The sequence below is a fragment of the Melopsittacus undulatus genome, chromosome 2 (assembly GCF_012275295.1).
Source record: "Melopsittacus undulatus isolate bMelUnd1 chromosome 2, bMelUnd1.mat.Z, whole genome shotgun sequence".
Classification (NCBI taxonomy): Eukaryota; Metazoa; Chordata; class Aves; order Psittaciformes; family Psittaculidae; genus Melopsittacus; species Melopsittacus undulatus.
The window spans coordinates 57,631,939-57,649,537 of NC_047528.1; positions in this window are offsets into that span (position 1 = coordinate 57,631,939).

Below are 17,599 nucleotides of genomic sequence, written 5' to 3' on the forward strand. Positions count from 1 at the left end.
GGTTGCCTTCCTCCTTAAAGCAGAGCATCCCAAGCATTTTTGTCTGAGCATTACCAGCACCAGTGGCAGTGCCAGCAGGTGTCATACCTGGAAAGATGTTGGAATACACCTCACTTAGGACTTGCCTATCCTGAACATTGTAGGAAATGGTATGTGCTGCCTGGGATCCACTGCACCAGGAAATCTGGAGCTCTCTCCTTCCACCTGTTGGTGAATGAGGAAAGGAAAGGCTGTCTGTTGGATCTACTTGCATACCCTCCCTAGTCAGGATTCCTTCAGTGTCACACCGTGAGTCACCTTTGAGTCAGAATTAGCTTAATAAACTGAAGTAAAGAGAGATTCAAGAAAGAGTACAAGCAAAGAGGTTGCTGGGGGACTCAAGTGATTCGTGCTCTTTGTAATTCTCTGAGATACTTCTGTCAGTAAGACTTTTCTTTGAGAGAAGAAATTATGGCTGAAAACTTTAGGTTATCAAACCCAGTAAAGGAAACTTCTTTGTAGCATACAATGTAATGGAGATGCTGGCCATGCCTCCTTTCCCTAGCCATTAATTACAGTAATTCTTACCTCAGTTTTCTGATCTCCTTTTTGTGCAGTCTTTCCCCATTTCATTATTGATCTGCCTCTTCTCAATCTGTTGGTTCTACTGCTTTTGTCCCTAAATTGAGTTACTTTTTTTGTCCACTCTGTCCTCCATATCTATTTTTAAAACAGTGATCCTTCTTATCTTAAAAATGAACCCTAATAATGTCTGTTCCCTTAAAATACCTGTCCTATATTTTGACTACTATATATTTTTGGGAATACAGTTTTGCTCCATGATGCACAATGCTAGAAACTGCACTGCACTAACAAACACAACAATTAATTATTCCCTCCTTTTCAACATGAAAAAGAAATATCCACCTATTTTGGTGTAAGAGGCTTCTTTTCCAGTTAAAAAAAAAATAAAAAAAAAAAAGGAAGAATGACTGTAAAACAATGGCTCAGAAATACCAATGTTTTCTCTGGAAACTAGATGATCTTAAGGTCCTTTCCAATTCTACCTATTCTATGATTCTATGATTCTATAAACGTCACCTCTACTTTAGTTCTACTTTTGTAATTGCCTCTGTCTTACTGTCTTACTCTTTGGATAGGTGCCATATCTCTGAAATATCTAGGCCATTTTCTGTCATCTTGTTGTCACTTAATAACCATAATGTTTGTTGAGACATGCCTCATCTTGAAGCATTTTCCTGTAGGTGTCTTACAATTTATGAAGCACATTTATGTAGGTCCCTCATAAATTAAATATTTTAATATTTATGAGTACATGTGTTTGATAGCACCTCTGTGGCAGTACATATTCTTTTAAAGCAAGTACCTCTTCTTTCATTGTCAGACAAATATTAGTCAAGAGAATCTCTTTTACTAACATTCTTTCTGCTAAAATCTTTCAATTTTTCCTTTTATTTTGCTTTGGTTTAGTCAAAACAAAGAGGAGAATAGATTATCTGCATTTCAGTTTTACTGCTGCTGTTTCTGTTCTGCTGAACTCTGCAGGTTGTCTCCAAAAATACTCTCTGACAAGGAAATTGTTTCCACACTGTTTTCTGCTTTTACCCACAAGGATCTGCCAACCAAATCCACCCAAAATTGACTGTGCTCTAAACCAAATAGTTTGATCACAGCTAGCGTGAGACAGTACTATTCAATCAAAGTCAATAGCTGGGCCAGGTTGACTTTTGTAAGTTAAAGGCTTGGTTCAAAATATTGTGTGTGCGTACAGATGTCCAGAATAATATGTTCATAACAGATGTGAAAGCAAAATTCAAAATTTTAATCCAATATTACACATGATAAATAACATGCTTTTTAAAAATGAATTTGAAAATACATAAATCAGTAGAAATGCTCCCACGCTAAAAATTAGCCACATGCTTAGCAGTTGGCAGGATGAGAGCAACAAAAATGCTACAAGCCAAAGCATTTAACTCCTTTGCCTTTTTTGACAGCTTCTGATCTTTCGTCTATTACAAGGATGACACATGAATGAAATTGTTTGCTCTCGATGCACTAACTGACATGAAGTTTTTTGCTTGTGTTGATTTGACTTAACAAAATCAGCAAAGGCATTTTCAGCAATGAAAGAGCAATATATCTTCAAGCTCTCTGAAATGCAGAAAATATAAAGGTCAATTATTATTGCAGATGCACTGCTTCTTCACTGATGATACCAGCAGAATATGTGATGCTCTTCTCATAAGTCAGCATTCTGATGTAAACCAACATCTTTCTAATTTAAAAGCAATATTCATACAGATGTGCAAAACATAAAGATGAGTATATAGATGTGTTTCTCTTATTTTCTATTTTCCTTTTATTAAAATGTGATTTCTATAAACACAATAACTTGGGTTTTTTTTCTGTATGACAGCAAGGTTAATTTAGATTTTAACTCTTGATTTATATCACAAATATTTTGCAATTCTTTCTATACATTAGTCAGAAGTGACTTGTCTCTGAATACCTCTTGGAAGCTCTGAGCATCTTTAATGCTTTTCTTCATATTTATAAAGGCATATGGAAACAAAATTGTACACAGGTGCATGCAGACAAAGGATGATTCTATGATTCTATGATTGCTTTTTCTGCTTTGACTACCAAGGAGGCATCACCAAGTAAGCAAGGATGTAAGTGTGCCTGAGAGGTCACCTACCTCCAGGGCTTAGACACAGGACTCTACATTTCCATCTAGTTAAAAATTTAAAAACTATAGTTGGGACCTCTTCTGTAGGAGGACATATGTGTGTGTACATACATACATACAAATACATGTATATATATTTATACATATATATACATATATAGATGCGCTACATACATATAGACATATATATGTACAATACGTATATACATGTACAATATGTATGTACATCTATACATGTTATATATGTGTATATATAATAAGTCTAAACAAAAATATATTTACAGTGGCAATTTAAACCATTAGATTTGTGATGGTTTAGAATGCAGAAGCTCTGCATTTGAATCCATTTGTGAAGGCTTGTTTATACATTCTGCATTAAGCTGTTAGTGGATGAAATGTCAGCTCTGCTTCAAGTGGACAGTGGTCCTGAACAACATCTTCAGGTAGTGTGAGGAATGCCCACAGTAACACGTGGCCCCTGGCACAATCTGTGTTTCCTTGGAAAGCTGCCACAAGTGAGCCCGCAGCCTCTCAACCACAGGATATACAACACAGGTCACCCACATTCTGCATGAAAATGTTTGTTTTGACAATGACCAGCCTCACTTTAAGGAAATAGTGAATTTCATTGCATGTCAGGCTGAATTCACACCAGTAGGCTCACTGTGAAGTGCTAACTGGGTTGAGCCATTGCAGAGAGATGGGTATACATTCTTATCAGCCTTCACTAGCAATACTCAGTGCTGTGAAAACTGAGATGCTGCACTCCATATTCAGTAGCAGGAGACAAAATGCTTTTAAAGATTATGTACCAAGGAACTTACAAAGCTCTAGTAGCATGTGGTAGCAATTAAACAGGTCTTCCAGGAGTGCAGTGCTAATTAGCCTGAGGTGAGCTTATAATAGCTAAACCCCATTTTGCAACTTTAACAAAATGAGGATAATATTAAAGGATTTAGAAAATATGAATGATAGAATGATAGAATCATAGAATAGTTAGGGTTTGAAGGGACCTTAAGATCATCCAGTTCCAACCTCCCTGCCATGGGCAGGGACAACTCACACTAAACCATCTCACACAAGGCTCTGTCCAACCCGGCCTTGAACACCGCCAGGGGTGGAGCATTCACAACTTCCTTGGGCAACCCATTCCAGTGCCTCACCACACTCACAGTAAAGAACTTCTTCCTTGTGATTCATGCAAATAAGGCTGCTCTGAAGCGTCGCATTTCCAACCAATCGTATAATATGCAAACTCACAGAGCATTAGACCTACTAGAACTTCAAAGCTAGAGGCCAGCCTGTAAAAGCTGATCAGTGTCTTTTCAACATGGATTTTCTGATAAAATGTTTCACTCCTGGAGTGCTTTAGTTCATACCCTGGTATTGTTCAGTGCTGCACTTGGGAATGCTGACTGATGACTCAAGAACTGTGGATTCAATATTTCATTCATTTAATCTTTACAGATCCTAAGTAATCATCATAATTTCAAAAACATAAAGAGTAGTGGATTTGCTTTATTTTTGTGCTCAGGAAGTTAAAGTTATGTTACTCCAGTGCATTTTGTTATATGTCAGCTAAATTTTCACGTACAAATGTATTCCTTAAGTTGATTTATCAGAAGACTTAGTCAGCTCAGGATTCATAAGGAATCTTTTGTCTGCATTCAGAGCCAGCTGCTGTCAGTGATATGGATTACAGAGCACAAGAACGACCAGTCAAAAAAAGAAAAAAAACAACCCCAAAGTCATAGCTTGATTTGATTGTTATTAATTTTTAAGTACTTTCATGCAACTCTGATTGCTGTAGAATTTGCTTTATGAGTGTCTTTAAAAGAAGACATTGATGTTTTATTCTGTTTTAAGTGTTGACAATCATCACTGTTAATGAACATGTACTCATTAATGTTTAAATCATTCACAGCACAAGGCTGTTTCCTTCCCTCTTAAGTTTGCTTTTCCTGGAACATTTAATTTTTATATTAGCTACTACATCTATTTCCAATACCATCAATAAATTTTAGCTTATTCTATGGATCACATCACCAAGTTTTGCACAGTAAAGCGGGCATTCTTTAATCAGCAGATGAGTTTGGGAACTGCCCTTTATCCATATGTGAATACACCTTTTTATTTTTACTTTTGCATTCTCAAATCTATGCCCTATAGCACTTTTAACTATTCCTTTAACAAAAGCTGCCATTATGAGTGTAAAAAAACATTACACTGTGAACCATGGAGAACACAGATATATCTGCTGAACACAGGAATATCAAAGCTGGCAGTATGACACTGTCAACATTATCAAAATCATGTAGGAACATGGTAAAGAAGGAATTATATTATCATACTGCTTTTACATAAGTTTGGATCTTGAAGATCAACTTCTAAAAAAATGCTTTACAGTGACATATTATTATGACCATTTCAGGAAAAGCACAGCAACACCAAAATCTTGAGCTGAATCTCATGCCCTAAAGTTTATATGGAAGAAACCACATTGTCCTGAGAAAAATTAATGCTCTGAAACTGCATCACCAACAAAAATATAAAATAGTTCTCCTGCAGGATTGGATGCTGCAGCAGCTCTTCATCCTGCAAAATATCCAGTAACTTTAGTGAAGCACTGGAATATCATCTAAACCAAAATATAATTGAATCATATAATTTCAATGGGGATGTCTGTTGATAAAATCATCCTTCCTGTGCTGCAGGTTTGGCAATTATTTGATTTATTAAACTGAAAGGAACAATCTGTGGAACAGTTTTTGGTCTACCAAGTCTACTTCTCTCATCCTTGTCTCTTCCTATCCAGGTGGAAATTTCCTTCTGATATGAGTACTTCTATTTCCACAGGATTTGAATTCACGGAATATTCATAAAAAGGATGTGAGAGCATTGCATTTTTAATATCTTTCTTACTAAATAAAAATGACAAACAGCACCAGGTTACAGCAGACCATTACATAGCAGCAGTCTGCCAAGTTCTGAGAGCCTACATAAAGAAAATAAATAAAAATTATAGCATTTATGAGAGCAGTGCACATCAGGATGCATCATGCACTGCAGCAATGCTGATCACACATAGTTCTCTAAGCAAAAGGACCAGATAAAAGTGATTTCAAAGTTTTGTGGATTACTGATTAGATACTTTGATATTTAACGAAGTATGAGATTTTTCCTGTGGCTGGGCATTCATAGTTCTTTCTTCATGTGAGCATGTATCAGCAGACTGGAGCAGGGGAGTCAGTGTCACAACCAAAGAAACTTGTTTCTGTATTGCTGAGCCTTGGGTGGACTGCCTTCGTGAGAAAAGGAAAAAACAGGGGGGAGTTCTTTCAGCATCTGAAAAATTTGTATCATTTCTTCTTTCCAGGATGGGTTAACAAGCCCTTTCTCTCACAGAGGTCATTAATGCCTTCTCTTTTACTCAGACCCTACCATACTGGAGCTTGGGCATACAAGTGGGGAGAGAGAGGGATATCACCATTCCTTTGTGAAATTTGTTTAGACCTGGATAGTTGGTTCATATTAGATATGAATAGACACAGACACAGACATTCACACTTCGATTGCTCAATGCTCATTCTTTTCAGGCAACTTGATTAAAATGTGAAGGGAGGCAGAGGGAGCAAGTGAATAACCTGCTTTCTGTATGAAAAGGTTTGACTCTTAATAAGTTGCAGCTCTGTTCAATTTCTGTCTGATTTTTCCCTTTAACATAATATTCTTCTAGTGAAGGAAAAAAGGAAATCTCCAGTAAACTGATTTTACTACACACAACACTTAATAAATGTAGCTTTTCCCTGAATTTATTAAAAAAAAAAAGTTGTTGCATTTCAAGTGCCATTAAATATATATATAGTATATATATATGCTTTATGAATGTAGCCACTTTTTATCTCCTTCTTACAGCTTCTCCTCCCTCCTTGTAGGATTTCTGATGTCTGTGTTTCAAGAATCCAAGGCTTAGCTCTTGTAGGGAAACATGGCTCAGACTTCTCAGGAAATTGCTAAGTTGTGAGAAAGAGCTGTGACATCATCCATAGAGTGGAGCCATGACATACATGGAAAGTAAAATTTCCCATGGAGGTAAGATTATTGAAACTGGGGCTGCTCAAGGATTCAGGAGGAAAAACCACCAATGCGGAAAAGAAAAAGAAACCTTAAAGGAAGAAGATGGAAGTAGAAGTGAACAACTCATAAAGAGCCACAGTCTATGCCTGGGCAGCAGCCAAAACATAGCTCAGGTGTTCAGCACTCCAACATAACCACAGAATTGTGTAAGTTGGACCAGAATTAGTAAATAAAGATGATCCACCATAAAGCATGTGCATTCATGCAAGTAGATACAAATACCATGTAAATCTAAAAGCACTTTACACTAAAAGATAGTGCACTATGGGAGAAAATGTGATAATGATTTTGGAAAGGTTGAATTGGCTGTGTCTGCCAAAAATACAGATCAGGAAGGCAGGTAATCCAAAACATGTACAGCAGAATATTTTTCCCATTATTTATTAAGACTCAGATCTTTTCCTAGTGATAACATGTTCCTTTATATCCCCCAATCACTAAAAAAAAACAAATTAAAAAAAATAGTTAAATATTTTGGTGTTGATTTTTTTACAATTATGTGTACCACACCTAATATGGCATTTATGGAATGTCTGCCAGGAATCTGTATGAGATCTGTATACAGTAGTTGGTGTGTTTAAAAAGCTCTTTATCAAGCATAAGAATTTTGATATATCAACACAGGAAAAAAAATGCTTCTAAAGTTACCACATAAGTCAGAAAAAAAAGAGTAAAATTTTTTTTTCTTTCTCTTATCTGTCTTTTATTTATTAACTTTGTTGATGCTGTTAATGTATGTGATCCCACTGCTTGGCCCTGATTGCTGCATCAGGCCGTCTACCCACAGCACCTGCTGTACTTGTTAACAGCCAGATGGAACCAGCAAAACTGGCTATCCTGTTTATTACTATTTTGTTCGTACAGCCATGTTTAGAGACTTGAACAATGTGACACCTGTCACCTTCATATTATTTTTTGCCTTGGATAATCTTTCATTTCTTATTATTTCCTTATTATTAAAAAAAGACATAATTATGTGTGATATAATTATATATGAGCATGTTCATAGGATAGACTGAAGCATAACAGAGGTACACAAATTAGATTTAAACTGGATGAATAAAATCATTCTGCTTTGGCAGCACAAGATCTGGTACTCAAAATCTATAAAACACTAGTCAAAAGAGGCTGAGGCTGGGGAGAACCTGTGGGAGCACAGGAAGGAAAAAAGCAACCACAGAAAGTAAACTGAAACTACCTAAGTTACACATCTGTTGCTATCTTTTAGTTGAATACATGTATCTGTGCACAGACACATACATAGGACCCAGTTATCCACCTGCCTGTGACCAGACCGTTGGTACATTAACTGCAGTATAAGCTTCAAAGGCTGAAAACATGTATTTGAAACATATATTTGAAAGAACATGTTCCTCTGGTTGCTGCTGTAGCAAAGCCTGCAGAGGAAAGGCAGGCTGTAGTGTATGAGCTGCACGAGGAAGCTGCCATGTGCAAGAGCATGGAGAAGTCCTACCTCCTCTTTAGAGACCCCTTGTTCACAGAGATTCAGACTGTTCTGGAGTAGTGTTTATGTTTGCAGAGTCTGCCACTGCAAGAAAGAAGCTCTTTTCTGAAGCACCTCTGGATCAAGGAAGGTTAAATGTTTTCCTAGTCTTAAACAAAATCTCCCCCATTGCATTTTGTGCCCATTGCCTCTTGTCCTGTACCTGGGCTGCTGATGGCAACTCTTAAGCCTGGCAGTTCAATCAGTTTTCAGTCCACCTCCTTGCCCAAATTTCTAGCCCATACGTCATCAGTTGTCTATGAGAATATTAGACAGCATCAAAAGCCTTCCTAAAGTTGAGATAAATCATATCTAGTGCTCTCCCCTTGTCCACCAAGCTAGTCCCATAAGAAACCACATTATATATAACCTATAAGAAATCACAATGTTGGACAAAAAAAAAAAAAAATCAGAACCACAAGCGCTTCTATAAAAAACAAACAAAAAAAAAACCAAAAAAGACACCCCCCCCCCCCAAACCAAATCCCTTCTACCTAAATCAATCTCAAAAGGCTAATTTGAACTTTATAAACACTGATCATACTATCGTAGTTAACCTTTCCAGATAGGACAATTCTACACTGAAATGGACTATGTATATTTGTTCTATTCTGAGCAAGTCTGAGGAAGGGAGTGGAATACACAACCCATTATACCATACACACTCATTTTCTTTGTAACAATCCTTTCTCCCCTGATATCTTATTTCTGGCGACTTCAGCTCTGAAAACTGCACTTCATATATGTTACACAGAATCATAGCACGGTTGGCTGGAAGGACCTTAAGATCACAAAGTTCCAAACCCCTACCATAAGCAACCTACCACTATACCAGGTTGCTCATTCAACCTGGAACACTTTCAGAGATGGAACGGCCACAACTTCTCTGGACAAACTGTTCCAGTGCCTCACCACCCTTACAGTAAAGAATTTCTTCCTTGTATCTAACCTAAATTTCCTAAACGATCTGCCAAGGTGAGCAGCTCCAGAGAGGCGCATTCAACCCAAGAGAGAGGGTTAACCCCGTGTCCGGCAGCCTCACTCCTGAGCGTCGAGAGCCACCGAGACACGCTCAAGCCCTCGCCAAGCCTTGCCGAGGAGCCTGGAGCTCCGCTGAGGCGAGCAGGGACTCACAGCAGCCGGTGTCAGGAGGGACAGCCCCGTCCTGAGCGGGGAAAACCCGCCCCGGGGAGAGCGGGAACAGCGAGTGGAGCAGGCGGAAGTTGTCGTCGACAGCGCGGGTGGGCAGCGGGTGGGTGCAGGAGCGCTCGCCTTAAGGCCGGGGCCCGGTCTGGGAGCTCTGCTCTGGCTGCCCCGGCGGCGGCCGCGGCGACACCGAATAGAGCCGATGAGAGGGGAGGCTGCGGTGCAGAGCTCGGGGTGTAGAGAGTGCCTGACCTGGTCTGGTGAGGAGTGGGTGCAGAATGGGCAGGGCTGCACTCGGTGCGCCCTGGTGGAGGTTCTGCAGCAGGGGCTGAGCTGCGGGATGCTGTCAGTAGCTGAAAGATGTCAGGGGAGAGGATGCAGCGCTGCTTGCTCCAGGCCCAAACTGTGCAAGGGGTCACAAGCCTCTTGTTTCTGTCGGGGTCCAGAGGGTGTTCATAGGCTTCAATGTTTGCGATCGGCGTTCCTTGGTACCTGCACTGCATTGCTTGTCATGAGCTTGTCATGCAGGACTATGTGCGTAATATAACATAGCTGTTATGTTCTATTCTGCGCCATTCCATTCTCTTCCATTCCCTGCACTCAGCTGTGTAATGATGAGACCATTATTTACCTGAAATGCCAAAAACACTCAAAGCCACAAATCAGGTTACAGGAGGAAAAAGTATATTATTTATTTATAAATAAAGTTATTTTATTTATCTTAGTTTAGTTAATTTTAGTCTAGAATATATTTTATCTAAATTTAATATTTAATATTAATATTTAATCTAGTTTAGATGAGATCTAAATCTTTCAGAGCTGATGCCCACAAGCATTAACACGATGCACATGCATAGCCAGCAGCAGGCTGACACATCCCTCAGTTTAGCTGGAAAAAACATCCCTTGCAGCCTGAGAAAAGATGGGGAAGGAGCGGTGCTGTGGTGGTGCAAGAGCAGTGGAAGAGAGAACCCAGCCAGAAAGGGCCAGGGAAGACCTGACTAGGAGTGGTACTCATTGCTACAGAGGATAGCCGCAAGTCCCAGGGCCATGCTGGGACCACCCTGGGAGTGCAGAACGCTGCTTCTCCTTGGATGTGGGGCATGAGGGCCAGCTGTGTGGAGCATGAGCCTCTGCCTTTGGGTCACAATAACCCAAAGGAGCCCCATGAAGGGGCTGTGCTAGGTTGTAGAGGAAGGCAAAAATACCCGGGAACACTTGCTGGTCCACCCTGGGGAGAAAAAAGCCTTTCTCTTCCCCCCCCCCCTCCCACCCCCAGCTGCAGGACACGAGGGGCCACCTTCTTGGTGCATGAGCACCAGGCTATAACCAAGCCGGAATAGACAGAGGAGCCCTGACAAGTGGTCATGCTCAGTGCTCAGAGGAATGCAAAAAATGCCTGGGGACCAGTGCCAATCTGCCCCGGGGGAAAATTCCTTCCAGACCCCAGTGCTGGCGATCGGCTACTCCCTGAGCACGTGAGCAAGACCTGCTCCTGGCCCACGGGCTGGTTATGGCTCTTGGGGCACTGTCTTTTCTGCCTTCACCTGGAGCCATCTCAGGGGCTTCCAGCAACAGGAAAATGCCACTGCCCTGATCAACTCTAGGGGCAAGAATCTCTCCTGTGCCTGGCAGTGGGAGCTCCAAAGCACTGGGGGGAGGGCACTGGGCCATCTGTGGATCCTATGACTTATGGCTGCTGCTACTATCGCCAGAGAAGATGAGGATGGTGAGCTCCCCAAAGACTGAAGCAGAATTTCCACCTGTCTGATGAGCTGTGCGTGTGACCCCTCCAGGGACTAGAATTGCAGCAGAGAACCTCCAGCAGCTTTGAGCAGTCTTCCCCCCTCTGCCCCTCCAAGTAATTCCACTGGTGCCTCGAGGAATTCCTCTTGGTTGCCTTCAGGCTGCCAGCTCTGTCGTGGTGGCAAAGCTGGGCACTCTGGCACTGGGGCAGGGGAGGACGCTGCCTTATACTGTCCCAGAGCATTGCGATGCTGCATTGGTGGGTGGTGGCACTATGACACACTAGGTGACAGGGCCCCCACAGCCCTGCCCACCACAGCCCTGCTGCTGCTGCCCCTTCGCCCAGCATCCTTTGGAGAAAGGTTTTTGGGGTGCTTGCCCTGAGGCAGTGCTTGTGCCCAAGAGGCCCTCAGGATGTCCCTGCCCATGGCAGCCACACACTGGGCACTGCTGCTGGTTGTCCCTGTAAATTAATCTCTGTATTCAGACTGTATCAATAAAGCGTTTGTACCACATACGATCATTTGACTGTGGTGATCCCAGAGGTGAAAGAAAGGGGTTCTGATCCCCTCTGCGTAAACTTTGCAGAAACGTAGGGAGCATACAGCATTTCCTCATCATTCCTTATCATTACACCAAGATGCTTTTGCTGCTATGCTGCTTATGGTGAGGTCTTCTCATTGGAAAGAAGAAGAATTTCAGAAATCTCTTCTGCATCTGTGACACAGAGTGTTTAGATATTTGCCTGTGTTCATGAACATTCATGTGTCTAGTCTGGTGGTTTACCTCTCATATTACTATTTGAATGCAACACTTCACTGATTGCTGCCTAATTCCATGCTCTTGATAGTTCAATAAAGTGTTTTGATTCCAATTTAGTTTAAACCACATGGACTGAGCAGCTTTTCCCTACAACAGTCAGGAAGAACAAGTAACTGACTCAGTTGTGTAGAGCAGTTTTAAAAACATCAGCTAAGTATCACGTAAGGGTACTGTATAGAGATTGGCAGAGATTTAGAGACTGGCACCAAATCTCCCCAGCGCATTTATTCAAAACCTTTAAACGCAGAATGACGGCTGGTCTCTCTCCCATAGGCTTAATTCTTGTGTGGTCTATCGGGGGGGGGAAAGGGAAGGATACCAGGTTTGTTACTGGAGATGCTGGTGTAGGTTGCAGAAGACAGCTCCAGCTGGGTTCCTATCTGAAACGAGGAAATCTTTGTGTCTGTCTGAAAAAAAGTGTTCTTTTAGGCCAAATACCTATGTTTTTCACATACCAGAGTAGAAAATGCTACTGCCTCTGCCCAGTTTGGGTAGAAAGTGAGCATAATCACCTCTTGGAAACAACAAGGAAAAAAAAATATACCCAAACAGAAGCACACCCTTCTCTATCTATAGGTATATCAGCTTTATCACTATATCTCTACATCTGTATCTACATCTCTGTCTCTCTCCACCTGTCTGCTGGGTTAGTGCAAATAGATTCGTCACATCACAGCAGCACTGGGAAGTGCAACAGAGGGCAAATGCTGAGGATACCAGTGTGAAACACCAGAGCTGCAGGCAAAGCAAGGGGAGACAAACTGCAGGGAACTGCAGCAGAACTGCTGTTGTAAAAGCTTTCATAACTGAAAGCAGGAAACAGGAGAAGCTGTGAAGGGACAGCTTGATGCCAATTCAGACGGTGTCCTGAGTTGGTACCAAAAGGGAAAGGTGGGTTCCAGAAGGAAACGGTCAAGGAATGGTGATGAGCAGGGCCATGGGAAAAAGGAGGTGATGAATTGAAATCTGTTCTCTGTGTTAGAGAAACACATTGCGTGCTCGGTTAAGGGAAGCACTGACGAGTTTTGCTCTGCCGGGCAAAGGTCTGGTGTCCTTGGGCACAGGCTGGCGTGTCCATTCGTGGGCCCCAGTGTCAGCCCCGTACCCATGGTCCTTTACAGAAAAATTTCTCCTTCCTAGTTTCACAGGTATATGTCTGTTTATGTGAATAAATCAGATAAATGGAAACTAACTGAAGCCCCAAACTGCAACTCTGTTCACATAATCCAAAAGCAGCAATTACTTAATAAAAGTACTATTTCTTAGTTATGCAAAGAGGTTTCCCTTATACAACTAGGATTTCACCAACAGTTTTCTGAAATATGAAGACTTGAAGCTTGTCTGCAGTTTTTTTTTTTTTTTGTTTCAGGTCAATTGTATGAAAAGATGGTAAACAATCCAGTGAACACAACACCCCGGATTACAGTGCAGTTATCTGTGGGGCCTGGTAGAATCATTAGTCCTCACTTTATACATTATGAAATCTCCTTTACTGTGGACATGTAAAAGTGGCATGCAACTCAATGCGATCATCAGGCACAGTCTACATGGCCTCACAAAGGGAAAGTCCTGTGTAGCTAGTTTGAGATCCTTCAATGATAAGGTTGCCTGCCTAGTGAGTGAAGGGATGGTGTGGGTATCATTTTTCCAGGTTTCAGTGGGGCTTTTGGTACTGTCCCTCTCGGCATCCTTCTGGACACATTGTCCAGCTGTGAGATGAACAGATACATGGTGCACTGAGTGAAGAACTGGCGGAAAGGCAGGGCTCAGAGGGTTGTAGTGAATGGGGCTACGTCTGGCTGGCAGCTGGTCACCAGTGGTGTTCCTCAGGGATCAATTCTAGGTCTAGATGTGTTCAATCTTATCAATGATCTGGATGCAGGAGTTGAATGCATCATTGTCAAATTTGCTGATGGTGCTAAGCTGAGAGGTGCTGTTGACTCTCTTGAGGGACAAGAGGTCTTGCAGAGGCATCTAGATAGACTGAAACATTGGACAATCGTCAATGGCGTGATAGTGAAGAAGAGCAGGTGCTGAATTCTGCATTCAGCATGGAGGAATGCCAGCCACAAGTGTAAACTGGGAGAGGGGTGGCTGGAGAGCAGCCCTGCAGAAAGGGCTCTGGAAGTGCTGGTTGGCATTAGGCTCAGTGTGAGTCAGCAACACCCCTTGGCAGCCAAGAGGGCAAACCACATCCTGGGGGGCATCACACACAGCATGACCTGCCAGTTAGAAGAGGTGATTGTCCTGCTGTCATTAGCGCTGCTGGGGGCTCACCTTGAGTACTACTGGGTGCAGTTCTAGGCCCTGCCATTGAAGAAGAACATGAAGGTCCTTGAATGTGTCCAGAAGATGGCAATAAGGCTGGTGACAGAGCTGGAAGGCATGTCCTGTGAGGAGCAGCTGAGGACACGGGGTTTGTCTAGTTTGGAGAAAAGGAGGCTGAGGGGGGACCTCATTGTTCTTTCCGAGGAGGCAAAATGGAGAGGGAGGTTCTTGATAGGATCCATTGATAGGATGTGTGGGAATGGTTCAAAGCTGTGCCAGGGGCAGTTTAGACTAGACATTAGGAAGCATTTCTTTACGTAGAGGGTGGCCAGACAGGCTTCCTAGAGAGATGACCAGTGCCCTGTGCCCATCAGTGTTTCAGAGCATTTGGACAACCCCCTTGACAGCATGCTTTACCTTTTGGCAAGCCCTGAAGTGGTTGAGCAGTTGGACTTGATGATCATTATAGGTCTCTTCCAATTTTTTTCTCCCTATTTCCCGCTTTCCCTAACACTACACGCTGAGGAAACACTGGATGCTATTACTTCCCAGGACAGCAACAGTGGAAGGGATTGAATGGGTATCACATCCCATCACAGGCATTGGCTCCATCACTCTGTGGGAAGGAGGCCTGTGCCTTCTGGTGGGGGTGAGAGATGTCAATTGCTTCTGGATCATTTGGGCATCTGAACAGATTTGTGAAAAAAAACGAGAACTGGTTTGTGAAACTCTTCTGTGTTCATCCGGTTCATTTGGGTTTCCATGGGATAGCAAAGGACCACATCCCTGACGTCAGTGAGGCTCAAAGATCAAGCCCACAGCCTGAAGCAGGACGTGCTCCTGAACTGAGTGGTTGCAAATCTTGTTCATGCAGGCAAGACCTGCTCATTTCCTTGTGATTTCCACCTACTCCCAACCCCACCCCTCCCGCAAATACTGGTTTGTAAAAATGCCGGAGTTGTTTCTTTGGGAGAAACAGAACAAAACACAAGAGCCTGAGAACAACAACGCTCCATCAGGAGTCTGTCTGGCCCAGTACTCTCTCTGCTGTGGCACCCCGTACATGTCTAAAGGAGAGTGGATGAGGAGTGAATGTCTACTTCTGTCAGGGTATGGAGGGTGTTCATAGGCCTCAATGCCTTGGACCGGCCTCCCTTGGGATCTGCACTGCAGGCAGCCCCTCGGACCTATGTCAGAGCTTGTCATGCAGGACTATGTGCATGACATATCATAGCTGTTCTGTTATATTCTGTTCAGCTCCGTTCCATTCAATTCTCTTCTCTTCCATTCCATTCCGTTCCATTCAATTCCATTCTGTTCCATCCTGTTCCATTGTGATGCTGCATTGGTGGGTGGTGGCCCTGTGACACGGGGGTGACAGGGCCTCCACAGCCCTGCCCACTGCAGCCCTGCTGCTGCTGCCCCTTCGCCCAGCATCCCTTGGAGAAAGGCTTTTGGGGTGCTCGCCCTGAGGCAGTGCCTGTGCCCAGGAGGCCCAGGGGGATGTGTCTGCCCAAGGAGGCCTCACACTGGGCACTGCTGCTGGGTGTCACTGTAAATTAATCTGTGTGTTCAGATTGTATCAATAAAGGTGTTTATATAACGTACAGTCACTTGAGTGTAGTGATCCCAGAGGTGAAAGAAATGGGTTTTGGTTCCCTCTGCATGAACTTTGCAGAAACACAGAGAGCATACAGGATTTCCTCATGATTCCTTATCAGTACACAAAGTGGCATTTGCTGCTATGCTGCTTATGGTGAGATCTTCTTGGAAAGAAGAATTTAAGAAATCTCCTGCATTTGTTACACAGGGTATTTAGATATTTGCTTGTGTTTATTAACATTCATGTGTCTACTTTGGGGATTTATCTCTTGTAGTACTACTTGAATGCAACACTTTACTGACTGCTGCCTAGTTCCATGTTCTCGATAGCTCAGTGAAGTGCTTTGATCCCAATTCGGTTTAACAGCATGGACTGAGCAGCTTTTACCTGCAAAACTGAGGAGAAACAACTAACTGACTGATTTAGAGATTGGCAATAAATCCCCCCAGCACATTTGTTCAAATCCTTGAAATGCCAAATGACTGCTGGTCTCTCTGCCATGGGCTTATTTCTTGAGGGGTCTATTGGAGGGGAAAAGGGAAAGTCACTGAGTTTGTTACTGGAAATGTTGCTGTAGGCTGCAGAAGACAGCCCCAGCTGCATTCCCATCTGAAATGAGGAATATTTTGTGTCTGTCTGAACAAACTGTTATTTCAGGCAAAACACCTATGTTTTTCACACACAAAAGTAGAAAATGCTACTGCCTTTGCTCAGATCAGGTAGAAAGTGAGCACAATGATCTCTTGGAAACAAGAAGTTAAAAACAACAAACAGAAACACTATCTATAGCTATATCATCCCTATCTACATCTCTCTCTATCTGTCCTTGTCTCCTGGGTATGTGCAAATAAATTCTCACAGCACAGCAGTACGAGTAAGTGCAATGGAGGGCATGTGCTGAGGACACCAGTTTGAAACAGCAGAGCTGCAGCCAAGGCAAAGGGAGACAAGCTGGAGGAAACTGCAGCAGTGATGCTGTTGCAAAAACTGTCATAATCGAAGGCTGGAAACAGGAGAAGCTGTGAAGGGACAGCTTGATTCCAATCCACACAGTGTCTTGAGTTGGTACCAAAAGGGAAGGGTGGCCTCTAGAAGGAAAGGATCAAGAAATTGTGACTTTCCCTAGATGCTCTGCTGCAGCAGGTCCTGACAGTTGCATTCCATCACTCGCAGCATTCTTGAAAAGTGCCACTTAAAAGCTCAGTAGGAACACTATCAAATTTTTCTCTATTTCCCCAAAACTGCAAGGCCTACAGTCCCTTTTTCTCTTCTTTATTTCCCACTTCTTTAGGAACATCATCTTTAAATAAACTTAAAACTTCATATTAAAATGGAAATTGAAAGGCTTGCTCTCAAGCCAGATGCTTATTAAAAACCACACAAAAAAACCCAAAACAAAACAGCTTTGCACAAAATGTGAATAACCTAAGAAATCTTCAACAAAACACTTCCTGTCAAAGATCTAAACATAATAAAGAAAACAGGAGTATTTACAGCAGTAAAAAATACAATAAGCTGATACTCTGTCATCAGAGGAGGTACTCTTGAAGTTAAAACATGAGGTGAATAATTTAGCACTTTGACTCCAGCTTTTCCTCTTTCTCAAACACTATTTTAATGGATGATGATAAAAACTAATTTTATATTTTTTTCATTAGACTGACCAAAAACAGGCAACCTT